The 10,275-nt window shown below is 37.3% G+C and overlaps 1 pseudogene; it reads right to left on the reverse strand.

The window, feature by feature from the left end:
* Nucleotides 1-450: 450 nt before the first annotated feature.
* LOC103956140 lies at nt 451-9,912 on the reverse strand (annotated as a pseudogene).
* Nucleotides 9,913-10,275: the final 363 nt, after the last annotated feature.

The following is a 10,275-nucleotide window of genomic DNA, read 5'->3' on the forward strand; positions in this document are numbered from 1 at the left end:
AGATTCTGGTTTGTCTCATTGTGTGCCTAATTTTCAATTAATAAATCAAAGTAAATGTGTCTACAATTTGTGCTGGGCATTGTGCTGAATAACACATTAACCCATGCTTACTTGTGTTTATCTGTACTATCTGTGTGATAGTGATATAAAATGTGAACATAGTGCACATACTCTCATTGTGATATCTCAGATCTCCTATAATGTGCAGAGCAATTTTATGTAGTTTTGGGTGCCTACTTCTCAGTAATTTTTGTGATTTACGGCTCAAAATTAGGATGTTGCAGAAATTAGGTATAACAATTGACAATTGTTCTCTCATTGGTCACAACACATTTTTAATACAGATAAAAGTTGGTCCTGAGACACATAATTGTTACCCATTATTGCATAAATTTACTCCTAACAGGTTGTTCTTTTACAGAAATCCTAAAGTTTGTTTGACAGAACACTTCATGCCAAAGCTGTTGGTTGGATCCGTTTGCTATAAGTATGACATTTCACTCTTAGAAGATTGGCTTTCACTGTGGTGCAAGTTTCTGTATTATGACATAGCCATCCACAGCTGTGAAACAACTTTGCTAATGCAGTTGTAATCTGTTGCAGAATTTGAAGAGATGTTAATAGCATAATCAAAATAGTGAGCTTTTCTTATTATTTCTATTTGGGGTTTTGTCCATTCCATATGGTATGCTATAATATGTTAACAGTCTTTAGGAGATACCCTAATTTGATTGCTTTTGCTGGTACTTCGTTGTTCTGAGGTGGAGGCCCAGGCTGAGTTTGAATTTGTGGCTGGCTTAGCTGCAGATGGATGGGTGCATGCAAATCTTATGCATTACTGATGCTATATGGAGGTTGGGAAGTTTTGCTTCCCTCATTCATATCCCTTGCTTCATAAACCTGAGATTAGAATATTTTGTGTTAGTGTTTGCTAGAGAAGACATCTTCGCGTTCGCTGATGAGTATAACTAACATAATGGCATTATGTTTTAAGCTCATTTGCTTCCTTTCAGTTTCCCTTTACCCGTTGTTACTCTTCGCCCTTCTGATGAATTATGATATGTGTTAAATAGAAAACTAGAACTTCATGTATGGACAATACCTTCTTTTGCAGTTCCTCATTCTCTTTACCTATGAGGTCTAGCTTCTTATACAGTTCTATATTCTCTTGATGTATGAAATTTGCCTGAAAATAAAGTGAAAAACAACGTTAGTAAGTATCAATTAACCCCACAAACCACAAGCCCCACCCCACACACAACAAATTATTGAATTTTGAATGTCTATATTGTTATTATGTGTAAACAAAGTACAAGGAAAGCCCATATATATAAGCGGAAGAAAGGAAAAAACAGAAGAAGAAATCAAGGAACAGCACTTCCTTGATTTATGCTTTACCAACAACTAAAGGTGAGGACAATCAGCTAACAACTAAAGCAAGATAGAAATCCCTTGAATTAGTGAGAATGACAACTGTGACAGCCATACACAACCATGACAACTATGACAACTATGACAGCCATACTTAGTTGTTAGACTGCAATGAACCATACATACACCCATGCTTGCCGACTAGGGTTTAGGGTTAACTTAGACTAATCCTAGGACTTCTTCCAATACTCCTCCTCAAGCTGGATCAAAGGGATCAATTGATCCGAGCTTGGATAGGAGGTGATGAAAAGTAGTAAATGATAGTCCTTTGGTGAAGATATTTGCTAGCTGATCATGACTGCGAATGAAGTGTGTAGCAATTACCTTGGACTGCACTTGATTCTGAACATAATGACAATCAACTTCAATGTGTTTAGTTCACTCATGGAAGACAGGATTTGATGCGATGTGCATTGCTGCTTGATTGTCATAGTGAAGGGACATAGGTTGCAGGTGAGGAAACCCTAGGTCCAAGAGTAGAGTTTTGAGCCAAGTGAGTTCACATGTCGTTGATGCCATAGCACGATATTCTGCCTCTGCACTTGAGCGTGCAACCACACTTTGTTTCTTGATCTTCCAGGTGACAAGATTACCCCCTACAAACGTGCAAAAACCAGTGATGGACTTGCGATCGAGAGAGTTCCCTGCCCAATCTGCATCTGTATATCCTGAGATCTGAGTATGACCATTATTGCGCATGAGGATCCCTCTACCAATGGAACCCTTCAGATAGCGAAGCACACGGTGAACAATCTTCATGTGATCTGTGCTTGGAGCATGCATGAACTGACTAACAAGGCTCACAGCATATGATAAATCAGGACGAGTGATAGTTAGGTAAATGAGCTTGCCAACCAATCTCTGATAATACTCTATATTAGGAATGAGATCACCATGAAACTGCAGCTTCAAGTTGCTATTCAAAGGTGTCCGAGCAGGTTTACAATCTGTCATGTTTGCCTTATGGAGAAGATCGATGATGTACTTGCGCTGATTTAGAAAACAGCCCTTGTGAGAATGTGCCACCTCAATTCCTAAGAAATATTTAAGAGTGCCGAGATCTTTGATAGCAAATTTGTAACTGAGATATTGTTTAAGAGCACTAATCTCAGAAACATTATCACCTGTAACAATTAGGTCATCGACATAAATAAGCACCACAAGTTTACCAGATTTGCCCGATTGCACAAATAGGGAGGAATCAGCATTGCTCCGAGAGAAACCAACTCCTTCTAGGACATGACTGAGCTTGGCATACCATGCTCGGGGACTTTGCTTGAGGCCATAAATGGCTTTATGAAGTCTGCACACCAGGTCTGGATTGTTTGATTGAGGATGACCCGGAGGGATTTTCATGAAAACTTCTTCTTCTAGTTCCCCATGTAAAAAGGCATTTTTAACATCCATTTGAAAAAGAGGCCATGTATTGTTAATGGCAATAGATAACAGCACCCTCACTGTATTCATCTTTGCCACAGGTGCAAAGGTCTCTTTGTAATCTACTCCATAAGTCTGAGTAAATCCACGAGCAACCAATCGAGCCTTGTGTCTTTCAATCGTGCCATCTGAATGGAACTTGATCTTGTACACCCAACGACTTCCTACAGCCTTCTTTCCTTTAGGGAGCTTCATGATAGTCCAGGTGTTGTTTTCGTGAAGAGCTTGAAGCTCTTCTGCCATAACAGCTCTCCATTCGCTATGTAATTTAGCTTCTTGAAAGCTTTGAGGTTCATAGGTCTCCGTAACTGTATTGAGAAATGCAGCAAATGAAGGTGACACTTTGCTGTAATTAATAACAGAAGTCAAGGGATGCCTGACATTGTAAGTTACATAATCATTTAACTTGGATGGGAGTCTCCTCTCACGAGAAGGATTTCGACGAACTGTGGGAGGTTGAACCACTGGTAGTTGAGCAGTCTCTTGGTTGGAAGGACTTCTTAAGGGTTCAGATAAGATCAGTTCATCAGGTGCCACTGGTGGTGTGTTCTGCAGGTTGTGAGACTGAGAATGGACCTCATTCAGGGTTTGGTCCCTTATAACATCCGTTGCGTCTTCTTTACATGGATATGGTGTTGGAAACAAGTCAAGCATGTTCTGCCCTCTCTTGAGAGTAGTCCAGAGGTTGAGTGAAGTAAGGCATTGATTCCTCAAATCTGACATCTCTTGAAACAACCATTTTCCTAGTTGCGGGATTGTAACATTTGTAACCCTTTTGAGTGGAAGAGTAGCCCAAGAAAACACATTTGGCAGCCCGTGGTTCTAGATTGTCACGTTTTTGTGCTTGAATGTGAACAAAGAATGTACATCCGAACACTCGTAAGTGAGACAAATCGATTTGTCTGCCTTTTAGAATCTCATAGGGTGATTTAAAATTCAAAACCTTACTAGGCAATCTATTGATAAGATATGCAGCAGTAAGGACACCTTGAGACCAGAATTTTTCGGCACATTTGAGTGAAACATCAGGGCCCTAGTTTTTTCAAGTAGGTCTCTATTCTTCCTTTCTGCTACCCCGTTTTGTTGGGGTGTTCCAACGCAACTGGTTTGATGTAATATGCCATGTGTGCTTAGATAATTAGACATATTATGAGACATATATTCGAAGCCATTATCTGATCGTAAGACATGAATATTTGAAGCAAATTGAGTGTTTATAAGTCTATGAAAATCTTGAAAAACTTCCAACACTTCACTTTTAAATTTCAAAAGATATAACCAAGTTATCCTTGTGAAATCATCCACAAAGGTTACAAAGTATTTGTATCCGTCAAAGGACTCCAAAACTGGTCCCCAAACATCGGAATGCACGATTTCAAAAGGATTACTAGCCCTAGATAGGGAGGAGGTGAAAGGTAACCTAGTGAATTTAGAAAAATGACACACATCACACATCACACATCACAAAAAGGATATGACTTTATCAGAAGGATGTGCAAGGCGTCGGTGCTAAAGTTGTTGTTCTTGAATCAGGCTTGAGGTGACTTGAAAAGCCTTGGAAGTTTGAACATGCTGGACAAGGTAGTAAAGATCTTCTTGGTGGTGATATCCTGAAAAATCACAGTTTTTTGAGAGAAGATGGCAATACAGTTTAGTGAGTTTGTGATTTTTCCAACAGATAACAGCTGAAAAGGGAATGAAGGAACATATAGGGCCTCAGACTCGACATTACTAGAGATCAAGTGTACTTTTCCTTTCCCTACAACCATGGCACCTTTGCCATTAGCAACTGACACTTGGGATGGACATGAAAGTTTTTCAAAATCATACAGATTTGTGGACTTGTTGGTCATATGATCAGTGGCTCCTGAATCTATAATCCAATAGTCATGCATATTACCTATTTTAAGAGCAGTTGAGAAGGATCGTAAGATACCTGGAATATCTTGTTGTGTCACGCCTTCTTTCCCAGCCAAAAAACCAGCAAACTGCCCAAGTAGAGCAGCTGGTTTGTTATCAACATGACTGGTTGATCCTTCATTCTCCCCACCACCTTGTTTCTTGTGAAGAAAGGCAGCAAATTCATTTATCAGCATGGCCGGATTAGAAGTGAACATCTGTGCTTCCTCGGAATGAGAAGTCATGGTATGATTTGCCTTGGGTGATGGGTTGTGTGCTCCTCTAGTGAAGCTCTTGTTGCTGTCCCTCGAATGCTTGGGCCTTAGTTCAGGGTGGAGAATCCAGCAATGATCTCGTGTATGTCCACCATTATATCTCCTCTCCTTCACTAGCCCTGTGGTTTGAGAAATATACCCTAGATTCTGGTATATTTGACTTTAATTCCACAGTCATGATTTTTCTGCGAGTTTCTTCCCTTTGGATAGTGGCACACACACTTGAGAATGAAGGAAGTTCAGGATTCATGAGAACATGACTCCTGAGATCTTCGTATTCAGAGCTCAAACTTGCTAGAAGCTGAAAGATTTTATCTTCCTCAGCTCTCTTGATCAATACGGCAGCGTCAATGGTGTGTGGCCGATAAACATTCAACTCGTTCCACATGGTGGTCAACTTGCCAAGATGATGCACAAATGAATTCCCTTCCTGTTGTAGACTAGCAATATCCTTCTTTAGTTGGAACACTCGAGCTGCGTTATTCTGATTTCCATACATCTCTTTGAGATTTTTCCAGAGAACGTATGAAGATTCCGCATAACTGAAGATTTCTGCAATCTTTCGATCCATAGAGTTGAGCAGCCATGACATGACCAGCTGGTCCTTCCAAAACCAATCATTGTAATCTGATGAGGACACATCAGGTGCTGGAATCACGCCATTAACATAATCAAGCTTCGATCGTCCTCCTAACGCAAGGGAGACAGCTCTCTCCCACGGGAGATAGTTGAACTCATTTAGTAGGACCGAACTGAGACGTTGATTTGGATTGATATCAACGTCTAGATGAGATGAAGGAGACGCAGCATGCGAGTTTACTTCTTCGCCATGCACGGAGCTCTCTTCAGCCATGATAAAGAAGAAAGGGAAACAGGAAGACAGTACTCAGAAGCAGGTCGATAGAGATCACTGCTCTGATACCATATTGAATTTTGAATGTCTATATTGTTATTATGTGTAAACAAAGTACAAGGAAAGCCCATATATATGAGCGGAAGAAAGGAAAAAACAGAAGAAGAAATCAAGGAACAACACTTCCTTGATTTATGCTTTACCAACAACTAAAGGTGAGGACAATCAACTAACAACTAAAGCAAGATAGAAATCCCTTGAATTAGTGAGAATGACAACTGTGACAGCCATACACAACCATGACAACTATGACAACTATGACAGCCATACTTAGTTGTTAGACTGCAATGAACCATACATACACCCATGCTTGCCGACTAGGGTTTAGGGTTAACTTAGACTAACCCTAGGACTTCTTCCAATACAAATAAAATGAATTAACATTAATCAACTGCAACCTTCTGGTTCAATTCTTTTATTTCATCATCAAATATCTGGTTTTGCAAAATAGAAGGAAAAATAAAACCAAAATGAGTGCCATGTATGTGCTATAGAAAGAAGAGAGCATAAATTATTAACTGAGACTATAATCAAGGCTAAGGCTTTTGATACCTTTTTTGTCCGGACACTTTTCAAACTCATCTCCATCTGGCTTTCGAAATTCTATAGATCTTTGGCACTTAAACCAGAAAGTTCTTCCCCCATTAACTGCCTGCATAATTTATAGAAGGTGTGGGGTATACTCTAATCGTTCTCACAAACTAGTTTATATTTACTAAATGTTACTTTGTCATGCATGAAATATGAATTCACCAAATGAGCATTTATAGGAGCACTAGAAAATGTTAGCCATTGTAAAATCACACATCAAGAATCTGAAGCATGCATATTTTATTTTATCCGTAATATTTTTTGGAAATATATCTCCTTGCATGCTTTTGAACAAACACACAAAAACAAAAACATGCATATAGACAAATTGGAGTAATTCTCAAAGTTCTCTAGCTCATGGCCATGCATGTGTATCCCATATAGGCAGATTTGAATTGTTTTTGGGGCCACGCAGGTATATCTCGTATTTTTCAGTGTGCGCTCTTACTTTTATCATTCGTGAGTATTATTATCCCTTGTTTGATACCAAACGTGCATCTTATGTCTGCTCTAAAGGTTGCCTTTTCACTTATTTAAGCTACTTGGTTACTACTAATGGTACAAAGTTGTTGAGAGCAGGTATCTACGTAATTTTACTGTGAAATAGCAAGAACACCGATAACTTACCCTTTATTGAAATTGAAGGATGTGTTACCAGCCATGCATATTGTCCTCCACACTAAAGAAAAAATGACGACAACATTCACCCTATATTAAGATGTTCAAAAGTGCGGCAAAGTTGTTTGGTAAACCCTAGTAGCTCCGGCATTTTACTAAAACCCTAGGATACAACAATGCCACCTTTTTCTCTTCATCGTTATTCATGGATTTCATAAGATATGAAAATTGCTTGCCCACCCCATTTGGGTTCAGCTCAAAGATTTTCATTTTGCACTTGTTTCTTAATTTTTCTTCCCATCACTCGAGGAATTCTTGCGGGAGTTCTTGATTTACATTTCCCGAAACCATATGTTACAAATAACTATGGAAATTGAAATATTACCTTCCCCCGTACTGCAATCCTACGCTGAAGTTTTTTCATTACATGGGGCATGTCCGTCCATAATGCAATTTCAAACTATCTAGACTAATCCTATCATGTACTTTTCCATACAGTTAAATTTGTGACTAAGGGAAGATTACTTTGTCGACATTTCTAGATTTCCTTTTCTATAATCTCTCCGAAAGGATGTAATACAACATTACTCAGGATGGATTATGGTTGCTAATGTTTGTTACTGTACATAGGTAAAACCATAAGGCTACGTAATTAAACAAGTGGTATGCATGCGTAGAAACATATATGAAAATATCATTGTCCAAGAAGCTTATTTCTTAGTGTTTTGATGAGTAGATTTTATACTATATATTTTTCCCTATTCTTGGTATGTTTTGGTGAGATTTTGATGTTTTCTTATATATTTCAATTGTAGTACATGCGAATCTACTTTGAACAAAAAGTAGTCAAACAAAGGAATTTTGGAGTAATTCCAATTGGAGTAGATTTGTGAGTCTTTGATGAAGATTGTATCTTAATGCTTAGCTACTATTAGGATATTTAGATAAGTAGTTGAATGCAATTCGGTTGGAATATCACTAGAGGACTGAGTATTGCTTCTTGTGGTTAATAATTGTAATTTCATTTAGGATGAATATCACGTCTTAGGGGTTGCATGATTTTTCAAAGGGTTTTCACAAAACTTAATGAGTCTTGCATGTTCATATTTAATTTGAGTATCACAGACGGATTGCATGTTAGACACGTTCTTGCTTGAATGGCAATAGGAGAATATGCATTAGGAAAACCTAACCTTCAAAGTTGTGTGTGTAATTCATAAGTAATTGATAAAACTATGTAGGAACTGTTGAGGTGACGGCAAAATCCTAGTGTTTTCTTAATTTGATTTTCAAAAACTATTGGGATTATTGGAACTTTTGAAAAGATGTTCTGATTTTTAAAGTTTTGTATGGCCGGCAACTTGAAGGTGAAAGTTTTTGTTTTTAGTTAATTTTTGTTTAAGTTACTAGTTTGTTAGATTTTATTTTTTTTCTTTTGATTCTTGTTTTGCTTGAGGACAAGTTAAAAGCTAAGTTTGGGGGTACTTGATGAGTTGATTTTATATTATATATTTTTTCCTATTCTTGTTATGTTTTTTTGATTATTTTGGTGAGATTTTGATGCTTCGTTATATATTTCAATTATGATACATGCGAATCTACTTTGACCAACAATTAGTCAAACGAAGGAATTTTGGAGTAGTTCCAATTGGAGTAGATTTTTGAGTCTTTCACGATGATTATGCCATAATTCCAGAATTTAATTCAAAGCCGTTTGACCGTGGCGACGAAAAGAAGGCCTAGCAAGCATCTGTTCCAGATTGACGTTTTTGGACATTTTAGGTATTTTGAAGGTCAAGATGGCATATTTTGAGGAAGATTTCAATTGAGAATTTGTTGAAGACATCTTCAGCTTTCAAAAGAGACTTTTTAGGACCAAATCAGAGTTGATGTGGTCAGTCAAAAGTCTGATTTTCTTTGTAGTCCGAATTTGACTTTAAATAAGAAACCTTATATTTGCTAGTTTATTATTTTATTATGCTTCCTAATTTTATTCTAAGACCTTTTCTAGGTAAGATTTAATCTTGTAATAGTATAACTAAGGATGAATATCACGTTTTAGGGGTTGCATGGTTTTTCAAAGGGTTTTCATAAAACTTAACGAGTCTTGCATGTTCATATTTAATCTGAATATCAGAGACAAATTGCATGTTAAATATACGTTTTTGCTTGAATATCATGACGAGAATATGCATTAGGAAAACTTAATCTTCAAAGTTGTATGAGTAATTCAAAAGTAATTGATAAAACTATGTAGGACTGTTAAGGTGAAGGCGGAACCCTAGTGTTTTCTCAATTTGATTTTCAGAAACTATTTTCTTTTATGTTTCTTTGCTCCTGCCGGTTTCTTTAATCTTTTTAATTAAATTCGTTTTTAATATTTTAGATCATAAAATCAACCTTTTCCAAACTTTGTTTCAAATAATTAAGTAAGACTTGATTTTTACATAAATTATTCATTCAATCCCTGCAGAGAACGACCTGGCTAGAGCTGATCATACTACGAGTACCTTGTACTCTTGCAGGCATTTTTAAGTGTTTTTATCCTACTTTTACAGGTTGTAAAAATCCTATCATATTTGATAGTATTATATACATAATGTCTGTATACAATATAAGTACAGCTATTCAGCAGAAAGAAGATTGGAGCTGTTTTTGTTGAGTGGTTACCTTGAGTTCTGAAGCAGGGTTCAGCAGTTGATGGTGTTCCTCTATATGTTTGTTGAAATGATCGATAACTGATTCCATGCTGATAAGAAATTCATCGTGTATGGTCATTAGATGCAACAATCAGGTATCTTGTGAATATTTTTTAGTAAATTCATAGTGTTATGGTCGTTAGTTAATCAAGCATATAAGGGATATACTTGTAATCCTTGTTAACACTTGTTTTAAACGGGCTTGTGGAAATTTGTAAATCTGCTTTTCGACAAAAAACAATATTGCAGGAGGGGCAAATGCTACAACTCCCTTTTCAGTATTAAACAATCTGGCAATGCTTTTTCATGCTGTTACATATTTTGTTCATTCGGTCATTTCAGTTGCTCAAATGATGATCTTTGTTGGCCTTGATTTGCATTCACCTCATAACTTTTAATAGCTTCTGGTTTA

This window comes from the organism of the source record quoted next, unplaced genomic scaffold, assembly GCF_019419815.1.
Source record: "Pyrus x bretschneideri cultivar Hongxiangsu unplaced genomic scaffold, Pyrus_bretschneideri_v1 Contig49, whole genome shotgun sequence".
Lineage (NCBI taxonomy): Eukaryota > Viridiplantae > Streptophyta > Magnoliopsida > Rosales > Rosaceae > Pyrus > Pyrus x bretschneideri.